General features: G+C 35.6%; 1 long non-coding RNA gene across 1 annotated transcript in view; it reads left to right on the top strand.

The window, feature by feature from the left end:
* The window catches only part of LOC306660766, a 76,098-nt gene extending 55,932 nt beyond the window's left edge, over nucleotides 1-20,166 (top strand). The window contains exons 2-3 of the long non-coding RNA XR_013763740.1: nucleotides 17,832-17,899; nucleotides 19,121-20,166. This is a non-coding gene — a long non-coding RNA (uncharacterized lncRNA). The remainder of the gene's footprint in view (nucleotides 1-17,831; nucleotides 17,900-19,120) is intronic.
* Nucleotides 20,167-21,510: the final 1,344 nt, after the last annotated feature.

Genomic DNA, 21,510 nt, shown 5'->3' with positions numbered 1-21,510 from the left:
CCTGGAACCTACAACAGAAGCTTAAGAAAAAGAACTTGTGTAGATTACTGGCATGAACCAAATGAAAGCATTGGAGAGGGTGGGGATCAAGTTAAAGACTAATGCTACTTGTTGCAATCACCTTGACACACACAGCTGGGATTATCAGTAAACATTTAAAACATCTCAAAACTAGAAGCAATTTTATTTGAACTGATTAGATTGTTCTATATCCAGATGCAAACTCAGAGGGTAGCAAGTAAAAGAAAGAAGTGGGATCAAGGAAATGAGATGGAAGACACAACTAGAATATCCAGGCTGAGAGGGAAGTATCCCAGGATGTCAGCTTGGTACCAGACAGAGAGAGCAAATGATCTGATTCTAGCAGGAAGCCAGACAGTTCAAGACTGATGTGTCCAAGAAAATATTCATTAATAAAATACCTGCTGTGTTGACTCCTTTGAAATGATGATACTGATAGCAGAGAGCTTGGAGGTCATTTGGCAAGAGGTATAAGAGAAAGGAAACAAATTGAAAATGAGACAAATACTAAATCCACAGAAAGTAAAAGTTACGCGCGCGCACACACACACACGCACACACACACAATGTAATCCTAGTACAGAACATGATTTACCTGTGAAAAGTGTTTGCCACATTAGGAGCCATTAGGCTGGAACTTAACTTAGACCTCCAGGTTTTAGACTAGAGTCTGGCTTTCTGGCGTCTCCCATTTGTAAATGGCAGACCATAGGATTTCTCAACCTCTATAATCCTGTGGGTCAGTTCTTTATAATAAATCTCATTGTACGTAAACCCTATGGATTCTGTTTCTCTACAGAACACTGACTAATGCAAATGCTAAGGAAAAGGAATAAATTATAGGAAAATTTTAAAAATTTTCTCCTGTCAGAACCAACCAAGAGACTGGGAAATCCCTTTTATCCTTCCCTCAAGCCTTCCACCGCCCAGGATTATACTAATCCTAAAATGAATTAGGCTCTGTTCTTTTGCTTCTCCAAGCATGACAACCCACCAAATGTACACGCACCTACACACAAACTTGCGCAAGACACTTCTTCATAAGAATGTGTGTGAGAGTCTTCCCTAAAGTATATATATCTCCTTGGTGACCCTCCTGAAGATGACATCAGGGACTTGGGCAGGTCTTCAAAGGTGACTGCCTCCTTCACATTCTATCCATTATCTGTTTACAAAATCTCTATAAATCTTTGATATTCACAAGACCTAGCAGTATGATCGATCATTCTACTGCATAACTGCATATAAAAGAAGCATTACTACAATGGAACTTCGGAACATAAATAAATTTTTTTTATGTCTATAGGTTGTCATAATGACCCATAAGGGTACCAAGCCAGACACATTGTTATAAATGACACTCTAATTTGAATTAGAACAGTAGTATTAACCCCTAAAAAGTTCTGTTCCTCGTAAGTAGATATCTTTATTATCAGATGCCTCTTCATTTTTGTCTCATCTTGCACAGTTATAAATTACAAAAACATTTTGTTTTGTAAAGGAAAAAAACAAAATTTAAAGTTAATACATTTTAACAGGTTTGATAGCAACTTGTGCTTTTAGAAGTCAAGGCAGCAAATATATTCTCTAGAAGTCATTTTGTGGTTTTTCACTTTTTAAATAGCTGTGATATTTTCTATTCTTGAGGCATTTTTTCATATAAAATTGTACTCACAGAATCAGAAAAGATTCAAAGGTCATTTCTCAACTTCCAGATGTATTAAGATAAAATACAAAGTACCTGTGTAGTAGTACTTTTAAAGTAATTAAAAATACATCCATCTATTCCTGTTCCTAACTACTAAAATGACAAGAATAACCCTCCATCCAATATTAAAAGAAAAAAATTCAATGCTATCATTAAGAAATATTCTAGGTATACTTCTCAAGCTTCCTAGAACAGAAAATATTCATTTTATTCATTCATTTGCTTATACTTCTTTGTCAGAAATATTTATTGTCTACACTGCTCTCAACACTATGAATGTTTTGATATTAATTTCTTATTCCCAGAACTCTGGAGCTGCCCCTTCTCCTGTCTTTTGAGACTTTGTCACTCAACCATTCTTTTTTCTCCTTCTTCCTGCTCCTTCTCCCTCTCCTTCTCTGTTTCCCAATCTGATTATCTCTGGTTCCTTCTCTCTGACTAAATTTGCCTGTGTAGTTTAGTAGAGTTCTTATAATTCAAGAACATTATTTTGAATTCTTTTATTTTTACTAACATCATGTTACAGATGCTTTGCTATTCAGTTTGACTATTCATTGAACATTGACTTTCAGTTACCATTTTAGTGGACATAGGAAATTTTACTTTGTTGATAGAACACAATTATTAAAATGTTCCATTAATGTTGACGTTTAATCATCCATTTGTTTGCTATTTCTGATTTGCTTCTTTGGAGTATTACTGCATTGAAAGGCAAACGTATCTTCAAAATATTTTCTCTTTAGGGTTTCTATACAAGAAATAAACCCCCATATTTAGATCATCTATTTGTGGAATGTCGTCCTCTGCCACTCTGACTACTGCCTGACCTTTCTCCCCCTTAGTTTCTGTTATGGTTTGTGTCTGAGGTGTCCCCTAAAAGCTCATGTGTAAGACAATGCAAGAAGGCTTAGAGATAAAACAATTAGGTTATGAGAACCTTAACCCAATCAGTGAATTAATCTGGTGATAGGGATTAACTGAGTGGTAACTGAAGGCAGGGAGGGTGTGGTTTGAGGGGGTGGGCCATTGGGGGCTTGCCTTTGGGATATATACTTTGTAAGTAGCAAGTGGCCCCTCTCTCTCTCTCTTTCTCTCTCTCTCTCTCAATCTCTCTCTTTTCCCTCCCTCCCTCCCTCTTCCTCTCTGCTTCCTGACCTTGTCCTGAGTCACTTTCCTCCACCATACTCTTTCACCATGTTTCAAGCCCCAGGGAATGGAGCCAGCTGTCTATGGACAGAGACCTCTGAAGCCATGAACCCCAAATAAATTTTTCCTCCTCTAAAATTGATTTTGTCAGGTCATTTAGTTAATAACAATGCAAAAGCTGCCTAAAACAGTGTCCTTGGCTTCATTGCTCTTGTTCCAGGTTTTGGATGTGCTACAGCCCTTGTGTCAACGTGGTCATTACCATCATTTAGCTTCCTGAGCAATGCTGCTGTGGAATGGGCAGAGGAGGAGATTGACACCACAGGGCGCAAGTGGAACTGGGAGAGCAGAACAGGAAAAAGCAAGTAATTAGAAGGTGATAAGCCCCTGCACATTTCTTTTCTCTGGAGAGGACAAACTATAGAGTGAAAGTTGACATGAAAACAATTTGAGAAGATATGGTAGAGATAAGGAATCTATTGAGAGCAATATAGATAGATCTCAATATATGGAGAGCATTTTATTCATTTCAAATTAAATTTGGGTCACATCAACTTACAAAAAAAGAATAGGTTACAACATGGCCAGCATTTATTTTTAGCATCCGAAGTAATTAGTTCATTTCTCTGAATGTCTATATGGCTGTGATAATTTAGATCAATCAGAGAGATAGTTAAAATTCATGTTTAAACTACATTGCAGTTTGTTTTGACCACCACATAAAGATATAATCCTCATGTTCTGTATTTTATCTCTTTTCATTTAAGGTACAATATATATTTTCAGTGAATTTTTATACAGTTTCTAATGGAAATGTGCCTTTGTAGAACAATCCATGACAATTTGTTTCAATAGATGATCATTGTTCCAGTTGCTGTTATGTGTAGGTGTTAAAAAATAAAAAAAAAATTGGCTTAAATTGTGCTATTTGAATCATATAATATTGGAAAATGAGCAATATTTTTTAAAAAGTTCAAGGTTCTTATTCTTTCATGTAGTAAAGATTCAGTCCTAAACTGTGGAAAAGCACTTTTTCATACGTTATAAATTTTTTACAAATTTGGTTTTAGTGAAAAGAGTCTTCACTCTTAGGGAAAAGAGGATAAGGAAGAAAGTATTCATGGGATTATGAAATACCCTGAGGCTACTGCCTTCCTGTCATAAACTCAAGATTATCCCCAGGTAGCTTGGTGGTAACCAGGTCCCAGTACTAGAAACCACCTGCCCCGTGAACAGCTGAGTCTGTTCTCATGTTCCACAGTTCTTCCCATTTTCATGTTTGGAGAGACATAACCAATCTACTTTCTCCAACAAAGAAGAATGGGGAACAACATATTTTCACACTAAGCTTTTCTCTAGTCACATTGAGGAGGCTTTTGTGTTTAATTTTAATAAAAGAATAAGAAACTGTTGGGACAATGCCTATAGTCTTTCTTTGTTTTTCTAGAGTTGCTTCACTTATACACTTCTTCATTTCCCATGAATAAGGCAAGGACCTTGAAACTAGGGATCATGTCCTGTAATTGCTTTGAGTTTTTTACCAAGAAGTTGTAGAGAACAATATAAAGGTGGAATGGGACTGAAGATGTACATAATTAAGAAATAAAACATAAATATTTAGAAAAATTTTGGACACCTTTAAACACATGTTACCAAGGTTTCCCATTAAGATAATTTGTGGAATGAGAAGGTACTGAACTTTTATATGATCTCAGAAACACATATTTTTACATTGTTTTTTCCAAACTTGTAGGATTACAAAGAGCATCTAAATTTATCTTTATTTTTATGACCAATTGGAGGTATTTTGATTCAGCTGTTTTTGACAGATAGCTATAGAATAGAGGATATGGTTTTACTTTATTTTTTTCTTCTTAATTTGGTTTTGTGTGAAACATGTTGACTGTCAGAGGAATCAAATGCAATGACATGGGCCTGCCAGCAACAGGACTTAAACCATTGATCTCTCCAGGGGTGGACATACACACACATCAGAGAATGTCAAGATGACCCTTGAGGTACAGAGGGGCAAATCACAGTTTCTACTTATATTCACTTTTGAAGGGAACAATAAAGAAGGAGTTAAGATTTACCGATATTTAATGTACACTGGAATTGGTGTTGTCACTTGCTGTGTTTGGCAGGTAACCTAATGAGAGAGTAGGAAGGAATTCACAGGGCCTCTCGTTTACTCATTACTTTTCAACATGTTATGGTTTAAGTAAACTCAGCAATTCCATTTACAGACTAAATAGCCTAGAATTAGTCACCCTAACTTTACAAAATGGACAACTGGTTTAAAAAGATTCCAGCACATAAGTTACAAATTGTGTAAGTTGATTTTACTAGTATAATGCAATCACAGAGAAACTACAAGATGTATGGCAGAGCTGACACTTCTACTCCTGGAACAAAATGTCCATAGGTACAAGATTGAAGACAAAGATAGCCTCATGTAATAAAAAGTCAGTCAGTAAGCAGCTGGGCATGGAGATGCACACCTGTAATCCCAGCAACCCAGGAGGTGGAGGCAGGAGGATCACAAATTTGAGGCCAGCCTCAGCAACTTAGCAAGACCCTATTTCAAACTAAAATATAAAAGGGGATAGGGATGTGACTCAGTGGTAGAGTGACCCTGGATTACGTTCCCGGTACTGAAAAAACAATCAGTAAATGAAATTCAAATTATCAACAAAAGTATTTAAGCAATGAATTTACAGTCAAAATTGTTCATGAAAAAAAAAAAAAACTTGTTCTACTTGTATTTCATGTTTTAAGAAATAACAAAATCAACACTACTAATTATACATTTTAAATGTGGTTTACTCTTTATCTTGACCCTTTTTATTTTACTTTTTATTAATTTGTTTTTAATTAGCAAATAATAACTATATTTAAAGGCAAAGCGTGATGTTTTAGACTGTGTACACTGTAGAAGATTCAATCAATGAACACATCCATCACCTTACCAGCTGACTATGTTTATTGGAAAGAATTAAAAATCTGTTACTTTAGCAATTTTGAAACATATGGTACATTATTAGCAACTATGGTCACTATGCAGTGCAATAGATCACTAAAACTTGATCCTCCATCTGAATGAAACTTCGTACCCAGTAATCTACATCTCTCCTTTTCTCCCCCGACCCACCCAGTCATTCTAGTCTATTTCTGAAACTGACATTTTAGATTTCACATGTAAGTGAGATCATATAGTATTTATATTTCTGTGTCTGGCTTATTTCATTTCTGTCAATATGGTGTATCACATTTATTGATTTATGTATGTTGAATCGTCCTTGCAACCCTGGGATAAATCACACTTGATTACAGGATATTTTCCATGTCATGTCAAATTTGGTTTGCTAACATTTTATTGAGGATTTTTACATCTATGTTTTTCGAAGGTATTGATTGGATTTTATTTTTCTTTTCTTGTCCTGTCCTTGTCTGACCTTGTAAAATCAGTTTGGAATGATTCCCCCTCTTTCATGTTTTGGAAGAGCTGGAAAGGATTGGTATCCTTCAGTAAGTATTTGGTGGAACTGGGCAGTGAGTCCATGAAGTTCTCCTCCGCTGGGGAGGTTGAGTCTCCTTGGAGATGCGTCCTTAGAGGTGAAGTGAGTGTCTTGTAGACCTCATATTGTTGGGACTTGTTTTTTGTTCATTCAGACACTTGATATATTTTGACTAAAGAATTAATTCACTTACATTCAAAGTGGTTATGGATAGTGAGGACTTACTGATGCCATGTGGATTTCTGATTAACTTGTGGATCCTGCATTGCTCCCTTCCTTGTTCCTTTCTTGATGTCTTTGTGGTTTAATGACTTTCTGTAGTAATACACTTTGAATATTTTCTTTTAATCTTGTGTATCTACTAAGGGTTTTTACATTTGGATACCATAAGACTTACAAAAAAAATCTTATAGTAGGATATTTTAAACTGGTAATAATTTACCTCCATTACTTGTACAAACTCTATACTTTGAGTACCCACCCCCCTGTCCAATTTACTTTGGATGACTCATTTTTTTTGTATTTTAGTTTGTGTCCCTTAACAAGTTATTGTAGCTGTAGTTATTTTTAACAGTTTTTCTTTTAACCTTCATAGAGATATAATTGATTTTACTCCAACATTAGAGTATAAGATTGTTCAGAGTTTCAATATGTACTCACTTTTACCAGTGAGTTATACATTTTCATATTGCTAATTAGAAACCTTTGTTCAGCTCCAGGGATTCCTTTTAGCATTTCTTGTAAGGGAGTTTGAGTGGTGATCATTTTCCTTGGCTTTTGTTTGAGAAAGTTTTTTCACCTTTTTCTTTTTGAAGGAAAGGATTGCTTACTATCAAATTTTTGGCTGGTACATTTTTTTTCTTTCATATTTTCAAATATATCTTTCCACTGTGTTCTGGCCTGCTGGATTTTGTTGAAGGAGCACTTGTAGGTAACAAGTCATTTTTCCTGGTGATTTCAATATTATTTGTCTTTAGTTTTGACAATCTGATTATAATGTTTTGACATGAATCTCTTGAGAGACATCCTGTTAAGTGTCCATTGAGTTTCCTAACTCTGGGCTTACCATTTTTCCCAGGCTAATTTTTGGCCATTATTTCTCTGAATGTGTTTCATGTCCCTTTTCTCTTTCTCTCTTCTCTTTCTGATAATCCAAAATTAGTATGTTATTCCACTTAATAATTTCCCATAAATCCTTTAGGTTGTCTTCACCTTTTTTCACTCTCTTTTCTTTTTCCTTTTCCAATGTCCTATCCTCAAGCTCATTACTCCCTTCTACTCAATGATGTGTCTGTTGTTGAAGCCCTTTCTTAAATTTTTTAGTTCAGTTATTATATTCTTCAGATCAGTTTTTTCTGTTTGGTACTTTTTATATTTTCCTTCTCTGTTAAAAATCTCACTTTGTTCCTACATTGTTCTCCTTACCTCATGGAACTTCTACATGACTTTCCTTTTGAATATCCCCATTAGGTAAATAGCATGCCTACAATCCATTAGCATCTGTTTCTGGAGATATATCTTGGTTCTTTTATTTACGACTTATTTCTTCATTTTCCTTAATTTTGTTGGTTTAGATAAGGGAACCATTTCTCCCAATCTGGGACTGAATTTCCTAGGATATATTCCTCCCCAGAGATTCTAGGTACTTCTAAAGCTCTTTGTGTTTGTCTACCTAATACTTTTGTTTTTACTGTTCCCCAAGAAAGTAGAGTGTCAATTATGTATGCCTTAAGAAAGATGTGCTAGAAACCAGTCCCTAGGGATGAAACTGGAGAGGTTGGACTATTGGGTATATGTTCTATTTCCTTCTTTTCCCCTAGAAAAGCTGAGAAACAGTGTTTATCTCCTGCTCATTCTGCCCTAAACCAAGGAGATGGTCTGAGGTAGAGGCCTGTACTCTTGATCCAGACTACTGTCTTCAAACCTTGGGATATAGTTGCTGAACATCTGCAAGGTGAAAAGTACCTTTCTTTTCTCTATGATGTTAGGAGACTTCAAGAATGCAGAGCTCTGTCAACTCCCAGGGCTGGTAGGGTTAGCAGCCAGTTACTCTTTGAAGGCTGTAAAAATTGGGTTGCTCAATTTATGCAGGAGAATTTCCAGGAGAATAGGCAGATCTATATTTATTGCTGCAGCAAGCTAAGGGAAAGGTGCAGAGAGTTCTCACTCTCCTGTTGAATCAAGTAGAAGCATCACACCCTTCTAGTAGGAGGAGACTTCTAGCCTGTAGCTGTCATGGAAGCAAGCCAGAAAGGAAAGTGGAGGTGATGCCCACCTTTCCTTTCAGGCATGGAAAGTTCCTCCAGTCACCTTTCAGTGAGATTCTGCCATAGTCACTGAGTTATACCTGAGGAAGAGGGTATGGGGAATGACATCCCTTCAGTTTTTGATAGAAGGGGCCTCCAAACTCCACAGAGAGACTGCAGTGCAGGAATTGTCTCTGGAACAAACCCAGGAAAAAAGTGCATGGAGTGCTTGCTCTCCTGTTGATGCAAACAGAAATCTCACACTCTTCTTACAGAAGGGACTTTCTAATCTGAGGTTATCACTGAAGCAAGTCAGGGAAGAAGAGGCAAGGACAAAAAGATGTCCTGAGCTTCTCCCCCACTAAAAAGAGACTGCAGAAATTTGACCGAAGAGCAAGTTAGAGAAGGGATGCAGGGAATGCCACCCTCCTGCTCTTGCTGGCAGAGTCCTCTAAACTCTTTCCACACAAAGCTGTAGAACTGGAATTATCACTAGGGCAAAGTGGGGAGAAAGAGGCAGGAGTACTAGCTCCCCTGATCAAGCAAGCATAAGTTTCTCATCTTTGTAGGGGAAGGCTTCTGTTTAGAGTTATCACTAAAGCAAACCAGGGTAGATGATTCAGGGAATACCCCATTTTCCTTTCTCTTTCAGGTACAGAGAGGTCCCCCAGTCTCCCTCTAATGAGAGACTACAGAAGTTTATCTTAGGAGCAAGCCTGGGAAGGGTAAGGGGAGTGTCATCCTCCTGTTCTTACTGGCTGAGACCTACATCATTTTACCATGAAAAGATTAGAGGGATGGAATTGTTATTGGTTTAAGCCAGAAATAAGGTGGGGGAAAAGTACTATCCCTTCTATTTGGGATAGAGGAGGTTTATTCCTTATTTGTTATGTAGGTCCCCAGATCCTAGCTTTTTTAGAGGCTAGAAAACCAGGATCTGCTGGAGAAGCACTGGCCAAACCCTTTCTAGGAGAGGTGGAAACTGGGCTGATTCTCAAAGCTACAACTGCTAGGTATGCATCTGCAGTTAGAAAACTCCCTTAGTTCATGTGTTTGATGGAAATTCTCTGATGTCCTGTCTCTGTTGCTCTAGCACCATAATGAACAGCAGGGACTATAAAAGTCAAGCACTAACTACATGTGTGATAAAAGCCCTTCAGTCCTTGAGAAGGAGCTGGAAGTTGGAGTTTTGTTCATGGGCATAAAGTGCTATGCTCCTGGTGAGATTAGTGGGCAGTGTCTCTTTAGTTCATATCTGCTTTTATTTGGGTATTTTTTTCAGTCATCAGTTGTGTAGAAATCTTTCAGCTAGATTTTGGCTTCCTCTGGAGAGAACTGATCTGTGAACAGGGGTTTATTTGGGTTGTCTGAAGGAGGAGAGATCATCAGAAGCCTTCTATTCCACCAAGTTACTGATGACACTAGTTGTGACCTTTTAAAATGTCAGTATTTTATATCATTTTTATAATGGATGAGTTCAGAATTATGTGTATATAAGTTCTGAATAACTTTCTCAAAATACATATGAAAAGATGAGTGTTTAAAAAGGTTTTGCTAGTAAGAGGGTGTGCATGAGCATAAAAGCTTATAGAAGAAATTTTGAAATAACCAGTTCAGGTAAGTAAATAAAATAGCATAAAACACCAGATCAGGCTTATTCCCTATGTATATTATCAACAATGAAAGTGAGTTTAATTTGACCACATTAGAGATGATATGCTTATTAGACAACAAATGTTAGCAACCAGACTTGTATATGACATATGAATGTACCATAATATTGAAAATTTCCAGACTATTAGGCTTTGGATACACATCAAAGTATCCTACTTTCAACAAATAGAAAAACATCTTTTTTCAAAAAAAAAAATCCACAGTAGCTTCAAAAAACAAAATATATTCCAGCACGATTTATACATTAAAAATTATAAACACTGCAGAGTAATGGAAGAAGAAAGATTTACCATGCTCATAATTTGGAAAACTGAATCCCGTCAAAGTCTATTCTCCCCCAAATTTATAAATCAAATAAATCCAGTCCCAGTCAAAATCCTAACAATCCATTTTTTGCAGTAGAAATTGACAAGCAGATTCTAAAATATAAAAATTATTTTTTTAAATTGAAAGATTTACATTATCTTTCTTCAAGACTTCTTGTAAAACTAATATTGCAGTATAAGGGTAAAGATAGATACATATTCAATGGAATGTCTAGGTTGATAGTAAACCCACTTACATGTATATCCATTAATTTTAAACATGGCAGTAGAGATAATTCCACAGGGAAATTTTATTCCCAACATGATGCTTGAAATAGATATCCATATGGGAAATAGTGAACTTGATATCCATATGGGGGGGGGAGATTCTTGACCTTCACCCAATGTCATATACAGAATTTACTCAAAATGTATTACACATCTAAGTACTAAGGCTATAAAATTACTTGAGGAAAACAGAAAATATTGGCAATCTTGCACTAGGAAAACATTTCTCAGGACCCAGAAAAGCATCACTCATAAAAAACCAAAAATGGTAAGTTGAACTTCATCAAAATTAAATGTTTTGCTCACAAGAGAATCACCATTATGAAAATGAAAATATAGATACAGACTGAGGGGGGGGAGAATATGTGTAATATGTACATGTCACAAATGATGGATATCCAAATTGTCTAAAGAACTCTTACATCTCAATAATAAAAAGCAAACACCCAATTAAAAATGAGCAAAAATTTTAAACATATATTTCTCAAACCAACTAGCACAGGAAATATGCTTCACATCTTTTGTCATCAGAGAAATGCAAATTAAAATCCAACAAGCTATTAAACACTTATTAGAATAGCTCAAATTGAAAAGAATGGGATTACCAAGTGCTGGAAGAATGTAGAATAATCATGTGAATTCTCACACATGGCTAGTGGGGAAGCAAAATGGTTTACCCACTTTGGAAAGTAGATTGTCTATTTCTTATAAATATATCATATTACCTTGCAATTCCACTCTTAGATATCTACCCAAAAGAAATCAAAAGACATGGCCAGAAAAAGATTTGTATACAAATGGTCATAGCAGCTTGGAAATTGGAAATAATTGAGGTGTCCATCAACAAGTGAAGAGATCCTGGAATATACCTAAAAAGGAATATTATTTAGTAATATGGAGGAAAAAAATACTGATACCTGCAACAACATGGATAAATCCCCAAAATACTATGCTGAATGAAAAATAAAAAAACAGATACCAATGAATATTACTGCAAGTTTCCACTTACATGAAATTCTAAAACAGACAAGACAAATTTCTTCCAACAGAAAGTCAGTGATTGATGATTTGCTGGGATTGAGCAGAGTATTGTCCAGAAAGAATTCAAAAGCATTTTATGGAATTATGAATATGTTCTATATCTCTATTAGACTGGTAATTATCAAAATTAATTAAACTCCATACTAAAAAGGAATGCATTTCATAGCTTATTAATTATACCCAATATGGTCTATTTTTAGAAATAGCCTCATATTAGTTACTCATAGAAATTACAGACTGAGCATATTTACCTTTTAGCTTTCTTATTTATTAATGAGGAGTTGGACCATATTCCTTGCATTAATTACTGTGTATCTGAGGCCTATTAGATCTTGCCTGGATCCAAAAAGGCACTTAGTAAACACTTCTGGAGGCATTCTAGTGTCTTCTCCACAAAACATGGTTTTCATAACTAAATTCATTGTCAATAAATCCATTCATTTCCTTTATTTTCTAAACTCAATTCATTACAAAATAAAAGAAATTCAGATATTATCTGAGAATTCCTGGACTCTAGGATCTAAACAGATTTACCTTCAAAACAATCTCCAGGCAAAATGATTAGTCAAATCCATTCCTAAAGTCTGTTATAAATCTGTTGTAAAGACCTACCTACCCTCTTCACTCACCTTTGTTTATTTTTTATTTTTGGTACTGGGGATTGAACCCAGGGGCACTCAACCACTGAGCTACAGCCCCCTTTTTTTGTATTTTATTTATATAGAGACAGGATCTTGCTGAGTTGCTTAGTGCCTTGCTAAGTTATTAAGGCTGGCTTTGAACTTGCAATCCTCCTTCCTAAGCCTCCAGAGGTGCTGGGATTATAGTTGTGTGCCATCATGCCCAGCTCCTCCTCACCTTTGACTGAAAGACAAACCAAAATCCAACCTCAGAGGCTCAAGCTGGTTGAACACTGACTATACAATAAGTATAATCCACATATAATTGCTTTGTATGAGTGGAAATCAATCAAGTTCTATTAAAAGTCATGCCTTTCAGTGATAGGCTATAATTCATGTGAGGAGAAAAAGTGATTACATAACTGGAATAGCAAAATAAATACATAAAATATATAGTACCCCATCTAATTCCTGATATCATTGGGGAAATGGTGAGGACAGGGGTATTTCTGAGGAATAGGATATGTGATGGATATATGTCATATGAATCCCATCAACTGACCTCTGGGTTATACAAGGGCCTGGAATAGTAAGGAAGGAATCTGACCAATGGACAAACCAATGGAAGGGTAACAGATATAAACTATGACAGCAATATGGACTGGTGGAAAGGGGTGCCAGAAACTCTACCTGAATCTTTACATGTCGGTTCTGGAAGAGTAACTAGCAAGGATAGTGTATCGACTGGTATAGGAATCATTTCTGTTGCGCCAGGTTTGGCTCAGGAAATGGAACTAAATAAAGAATCAACAAATACAGCTGAAGAGAGTTGGGAAATATGTAGAATATAGGTTGGTACAGGAACATGCAATATTAATATTTATCTCTCTCTCAGGATGGGAGGGGCCTCTGAGAGGGGACAGTAGAATTGGATAGCAGGAGAGTGGCAAAGAAATGGGGGGAGATTATAACACTCCACAGTATTTTGGATGTTAAATAGAAACTTGAGGTTCCAACACAGAGAGGCTTGATGATAACGTGATTTTTTTTGTCTTTAAATCATTTCCTGTCACATAATTATGTCTGAAAATGGCTCCAGCATAGATCATTGCAGGTGTGATTATCACATTTTAAGGAAGTCAGCTGTTATGGTCTTAAGGAAGGCAGTAGCTTTCTCAGCTATTTTACTGTGGTAGTTCTATTAAAAGTCATTGCCCTTCTGTGATGAGAAAAATGGCCTGGTTTGTCCTAGTTCAAGCTCTTACTAAGTTTTGTTGCTTTCAGAGAACTGACCAACTCTTCAATTTATTCAAATCTCCTCCTTTAAGATGAACTGGCCTCACTCCACTAAGGATGTAAACAGAATCTTCTACCAAGGCTCCAGGCATCCGGTTAATGATTTACTATTTTTGTTGTTGCTGGGTTCTGTTTGTTTTGAGACAGGGTCTTGCTAAATTGCCCAAGCTGGCCTCGAACTCTCAATCCTCCCGCCTCAGCTTCCTGGGTCTCAGGGCCACCACACCCAGCTACAACTTGCTATTTTTAAAAGTGAAAAAAAAAAAAAAAAAAAAAAAAAAACCAAATTCAGTGACTTTGTCAACAGCAAGGCATGACCTAGGTTAACATTTTTAGGCTGCACAATCCCAACAGAAATTTGCAAAAATGTCATTTGCATAAGAGTCAAGAGGAATGTATATTGGAAGACTGAGACAAGTCTTGCAGAATAAAACAGAAATTGATTATGAAATGGGTATGATTTTAGCAAAGAGAAGAAAAGGAAGTCACTCTTGACTTCGAAAGCTGTAACAAAGACAAATTGCTAAATAAATGAACTTGAGTGTGTGTGTGTAATCTAAAAAATTGTGTCTGCTGTGTAATATTTTCCTTCCCTTGAATAAAACTATCTATGCAAATGTTTGGTTAGTAATTGTTTCATTGCTTGACCATATTGTCTACATTATACAACAATGTCACCAGCTGTTTGTAAGAATGAGTTTGTTTTGGTTTGGTTTACTTGGTTTGGCTAGGGTTGGTTTGGATTGAATTTAGATAGTTGAGCTCCGGAAGCATGTAGTTTTTGTCAACATGAGTCCACACATCTCTCACCAGCTGCTAAATTTCACAAGACTGGAGGCAACATCAAAGCTTTCCTCTACAGATGCCATTAGCACTATCAACATGGCTTGCATGTAAGCTCTAGTTCCAGGACCTATACACTGCACATTCCAGTTATCTTGAATGTACATGAGTGAATATGGCCTTTTGTGCTACCACTTGGAGGCTAATGGGTTAAAAATTACTCAATTGTTTTCCATAAACTGTGAGATGTAGAATTCATCTTACTATATATGACTCAGGGTGGAGTGTAATCACAATTTGAATGACATAAGCTACTGAGTTCTTTCACTCTTGATCCCACAGGAATAATAGAAAGCACCTGGGTTTTGGAGAGCTGAGTTTAAATCCAGCCCTGTGCCCCTGGGCAAGATATGTGATTTTCTTGGGGTCCAGATGCTTCCTCTATATATAATGATATTATCTACCTAGTAGTGGTTTGTATGGATTAAACTAATACAGATAAATTACCTAACACACGTTTTGGAAAATGGCAAGTTCACATAAAAATGAGAACTCTCTTCCTATGTTTAAAGCCAATCCTATGTGATTTACATTCAGATTATCTCAGTCCTTAACCTTGTTTCTGACAGTTTCCATTTCTTCCAGAAGAAGTGGAGATAGATTTTTAATGACAGGATTCACGTCTCGCTGGAATGGAATTTTGATAAGAACTGGCATAGATTTTAGTATGTACAACCCCTCTGACCCCCCTGGTTCCATGAATGTGTGATATTCCTCGTTCTTTGGGGCTTTCTTATGCAAAGACTGCCTGAGTCATGCTCCATTTTGATCTTCAGCTTTAAGATCTCAAATTCTCAAATCCTGAGAGAATTTTTTCTTCCCTCCCCATAAGTGGGCTCTTCCTTTTGATCTCAGCTTTTGTCCCTTTTCACAACTCACATCTCCACTGTGGCCTGCCTGCCTAGGGCTGTCACAGGCCCTCAGGAAACATTAAGCAGATGCAAGCCCCTGGCAAGCAGTTGGTCCTGTTTCTTAACAAATAAAAATGAGCAAATAAAAATGAGATTATTTTAACATTGAGATCTTAATTAGTCTTCAAAGTGGCCTATTCAGAAGTTACATTTTAGTCAATGAAAATTTTAAATTTAGTCAATTAAAATTTTAGTCAATGAAAATGAAGATAAAATGTACCCCAAGGGAGGAATTAGCGTTAGGGTTAGGGTTTGATTTAGCGTTTGGGATAAGGAGGGCGGTAAGAATGGAGGAAGGAAGGACTGTATAGAGGGAAAAGAGGGGTGGGAGGGGTAGGAGGGGAAGGGAAAAAATAACAGAATGAATCAAACAACATTACCTTATGTAAATTTATGATTACACAAATGGTATGCCTTGACTCCATGTACAAACAGAGAAACAACATGTATCCCATTTGTTTACAATAAAAATAAATAAATTTTAAAAAAATGTACCCCAAGTCTTCCTTGTATTGTGATGATGAACATTTCAGTCTATTACTTCATTTTTCCCCTTTAATTCACAATATTTTTATCTTTAAACACAATAATAGTCACTGTTTTCACTGAACATTATATGATACTAATTTTTGCAGTGATTAATATTCACAATTTAATGATCGCACTGCTATCCTAACAAGTAGGTATAATACTACCTACCCAATGTTTTCTATTTTTGGATGGAGATTTTGGTGGTTTCCTTGTTTTGAATACTATATGGAAAACTGCAATGAACCAGCAATATATAAGAATAAGAATATAAGAATTTATATTTTATAATTTATTTTTTAGTATTCCCAGAAGTGAAATTTCCAGGTCACAGTGGGCACATTTTTGTGGCTTATGATGTATTTGACATACTGCTTTCTAAAAGAGTAAAACTCTATGCCAAGAGTCTAATTCTCCCTATATCTCAGCTTTAAATTGGCCACACTCCACAAAGAAATTGGAAGTAAAGGACTTTTGAAGTGGTTTTTGCTGCCCCCACTATCTCTCAGTTGGAGGGAAATCTGTTGTATATTCTGCCCAGTTATGTTGAGTCTGTTCTGAGTTATTGTTATAGATACAGTTAGTCGTCTTGAAATACTTTCAAGAATAAAGTGAGGTATAAATAGATGCATAATATATTGCCAGCCAAACAGGAGGCAGGACTCTGAAACTCTTTTAAGAACTTTTTATGAACATGATTTTCTGGGTCTGTGCCTTGTACTTTAAATGCTAGTTGATGCAGTGGTGCATAACCTCAGAAAATTTCAATTTCTGTTCTACAACTCCCTATGTGGAAATTACTACATTTCTGTCACACACAGATGATGGCCAGTTTGCATTTTACATCAGTCCAACCATTCTGAAAAACATAAAAAACATGTTATCCAGGAAAAACACTAATATACTAGAGCCCAATACTTTTGCTCCTAAACATTCATTCTGGAGAAAAATACTTCTCAGTGCTAAATGTCCAAAAACAACTTAACGACTCAACAGTAGAGAAATCATTATGTAATTCATGGAGCATGAGTTGAATATTAATATAAAGGACATTTGTGATATTTTCCTCTTTAGCATCCACAGTCTCTTTTGCTAGTAACAATTCTCAAATTAGCCTTACTACATCCTGAGCATATCAATCAAGCTTTCTAGATGTTATAAAGATATCCTATGCTACATGGAGTAAAGATGTTAAAATGGTACCATTCTCAAAAGAGCCAAGGGTAATTGTTATAAAAATATAATGAGGAAGAAAGATTTCTAACAAATGCATTTCAACACAGGAAAAAAGTAATCTTTTATCTTTTTCATCTCCTGATTCAACCGCAGTTCAGTTCAATATCAAAGAACATTTGAACTGAATAAAAACTGATTCAGAACATAAGCTTAAAAAATTACTTTGGTAGAGACTAATACCCTGTACTCTGTTGAAAAACATGGGATTGTTCCCCGAAGTATTGTCTAGGCAAATTTGATATCCACTAAACTCTTACAATATAATGTTTTGAAAACAAGTCAAAGTGACATATATGTCTCATTCATCGAAACAGTAATTATTGTAATGAAAAACAAATAGTAATGTGCCATGGTAATGAAAACTATGATATATTCTCAACTATCTTCAATAAAAAATGTTCTCACTTATAGATATTTGATAATTTTTTTGTTACTCTGATTGTCTTTCAGGCTTCATTCAACAAGATCACTTCATTTACTCATTCAACCAGCATGTATTTACCACCAAGTATGTGCAGGTATTTTTCTATACTGCTTTTCCAAGTCTATTCCCAATGTGTATTCTTCAGGAAGGAAATGAAATATAATGCTAGTCTAATTTAAAGAAACAGAAGGCAAACATGTGACAAGAAAATAACACAGACCACCACAAAAATCTAAGGTTTAGAATTTAGATATTCACGTAAGTTTTACAAATGAATGCATATTTTTCAATGTATTACAAATGTCTGTAGCTGCTTCTGAAATTTAACTTTGAAAAGTGGTGCTCAAAAACAAAGTGCCACATTAATAAAAACTATTTAACAAATACAACAGCTTAGGTCTGCATAAATTGGGGAAAGACATAGAGTTATGATACGAAAAGAGAAATTAGATCTTATTTGAAATTATTCACCAGAGTAAATTATGGGTCTAAATATTACCTGTCCTTTAGAAAATATCTGCAGAAAAGGCAATGATGTGATGATGCTGAATCCAAGCATTCATTTCTAGTCTGTACATTTGTGAAAATCATTCTTCGATTCTTAAGTCCTAAAATATGTTTGCCTCGAAGTCCAAAGGAATTTTAATGAAATATTATTCTTTGGAAAAGGTTTTATTTAATATTATATGAGGAACAAAAATAATGCATTAAAAAAGAATAAAACCTTTGACCTGTAATACCAGTGGCAGTGCAACCTTTGGCAGCCCTCCAGAAGCCCTTAGCTGTCCTTGCTAACATGATCTTCCAGTTCATCCTTCAAACCTACTCCTATCTTGGTCATGTCTCTCCTAGCAACTGTGTACTTTGCTCTTGTGCTTACAGCCTCCCCCATCTTCAGTAAGTCCTTGACAAAGTGCCTAGAAACTTTGGCAAAAACCTTTGTATACATACTTAGGAGAAGGGGTCAACATTTCTAGAAGGATAGGAACAAATTACCTGAGTAAGTGGCAATTTATCCGTGGTACAGATGTTCCAGAATGCACTGAAACAGACATTTGCCTGTGGTTTAGTCCATTTAACTTCAACCAGAAAGGAAAGAAGAGACAAGAAACTACTTTATATATTAGAGGAAAGAAAAATCCATACTTTCCACATGGGGATTCTTCATGTGTTTTCTTAATGAACGCAGAGTGAAGTTGAGAGATACTTTTAAGCTGTTAAAACTACTAACATATTCTCTTTGGGGATGGGAGAGTATGAATTTCTTAATTTCATCGGAACCATTAATGACTTCAGTTCCTTCCTTTCTCAACAGAGGAAGTAAAAGGATTCTTCATTGCCCTATGATTCTGAAAAGCAGCAGACATGAGAAAGGTTTTGTAATCATGCTGTGGAAATAAAAAGAAAATTCTCCTCCTAGAAATGATTCTTCTTGTTGGAATTCTAAAAGCTCTTCAAAGGATAGTTAATTTATTGTAATGGAACGTACTTATGACTTAGCATTTCATAATAACTGGAAGGTTATCTTTTCTCCCAGGAGGTTTATTTCTTTAAAGGATAACTGCCTCCAATGAAGATTGCATACTTTTATTTCAATCCTACACTTAAGACAGAAGTGTAAGGAACTACCAGGAGGGGCCTAGTCCCTCTTAGGCCCCCCCTTTTTTCTCATAATTTTTAAAAGGGATTCATTTCCCTATCCAAATAACTGAGGTCAAGAGAAGGAAACAGTCATAGGTCAAGTAAACAGACAAGAACCAGGAGATAATTCTTGAAAGTAGAATGGGATAAATTGTCAATGCCCAAGGAATTTAGTAAGAGAAGAAGGAAGCGACAAACGGGAGGAAGTAAAAAGGCTCCTGAAACCAGAAAGAAAGAAACCCTGGGTTGCAGAATGTGGGGCTACAAGCAAAGTGTGCTGGAAGAGTAAGCCAAAGACAGTTGCAGCTGTTGTGCTGGCAGAACCTAGCAGGGATCATTTCAACACCAAAATTAAGGGACACAAGTACTAGAAGCTTTTTTAAAAGCTTGAGTAATAATTTATCTGAATAAATTAAGTCAGATAATATATTACTTAATTTGACCACTTTTCACAATGCACATTTTTACATATTACATGGATATGTGGTCACAGCAAAGGAAAAGAGCCACGTTTTGACTTTATAATGACCTGGACAGTATTTATTATGGATCACCAATAAGTAAGTTTCTTTTAAATAATAAGATATTTAGCTTGCTAGAAGTCTTTTTAAAAAGCTCAACTTTAAAAGTGTGCCTTTTTCCCCACATCCATGCCAATATATATTATTGTTTGTGTCCTTGATGATAGCCATTCTAATTGAAGTAAGATGAAATCTTAGAGTTATTTTAATTTGCATTTCTCTAATTACTGGAGATGTTGAACACTTTTTCATATATTCATTAATCACTGTAATGGGTGAGAGAATAATGGAGGAAATTTAGATTACATAGAGGGAAATGAGAGGGAGGTGGGGGTATGAAAACTGGTGGAATGAGACAGACATTGTTATCCTATGTACATGTATGATTACACCAATGGTATGAATCTACATTGTGCACAACCATAGAAATGAAAAGATGTACCCCCTTTATGTACAACGAATCAAAATGCAGTCTGTAAAAATAAAAGCATAATTAAATAAAAACAATAAACACAGTAAGTTGTACAACATGATAGTTACTTTTGTTATCCATGTAAATAAAGAATTGTAAAAGTTAAAAAAAGCTCATATTTAATTCAATAAATTTTTATAAAGGAAAGAGGTTAAGTTAATAATCAATAGCATTGCAAAAAAAGAAAGCAAGGCTGATTTTCCTGGTGAATGCTAACATTTTACATCTACTTTTGTTATTCATTTTGAGTTAATGTTTATGAAGAAAATTGTACCCTCTTCATTCTTCATAAACATTAACTCAAAATGAATAACAAAAGTAGATGTAAAATGCAAACTCCCAGAAGTTAATACAGGAGAAACTCTAGATGGCCTGGGGTTTTTGCAATGACTTTTTAGATCAACACCAAGGGCATGATCCATGAAAGGATTGGTAAGTAGGATTTCAGTAACATTAAAAAGTTCTGCTCTGAGAAGGACACCATCAAGAGAATAAAGAGAAGCTAGAGAATTGGAAAAAATATTTGCAAAAGACACATGGGATGAAGTCTGTTACTCAAAATGTTCTTAGAACCCATAAAACTAAACCTGATTTTAAAAACAATCAAAAGACCTTAACAAACAGCTACCAAAGAAAATGTAAGGTAACAAGTAAGCATATGAAAAGATGCTCCTTATCATTTGTCATCAGAAAAAAATGCAAATAAAATCAATAAGATAGCACTATGTACTTATCAGGATAGCCAAAATCTAAAAATCTGACACCTTCAAATTCTGGCAAAGACAAAGAGCATTAGGAACCCTCACTCACTGATAGTAGGGATGCACAAAGGTAGCCACTTGGGAAGCCAGATTATTAGTTTCTAACAAAACTAAACATACTTGTGGCATATAATTCAAAACTTGTGTCCCTTGGCATTTATTCAAAAGAGTTGAAAAGTTATATCCACACACACAAAAATAAAAGCCTGCACATAAATGGTTACTCATAATTACCAAACCTTGGAAACAATCGTCTTTCAATGAATGAATAAATTGTATTTCATCCAGACTGTAGAATATTGTCCAGCAC

Source organism: Sciurus vulgaris, assembly GCF_902686455.1.
Source record: "Sciurus vulgaris genome assembly, chromosome: 5".
NCBI lineage: Eukaryota > Metazoa > Chordata > Mammalia > Rodentia > Sciuridae > Sciurus > Sciurus vulgaris.
This window is presented reverse-complemented; position numbering and strand designations above follow the sequence as displayed.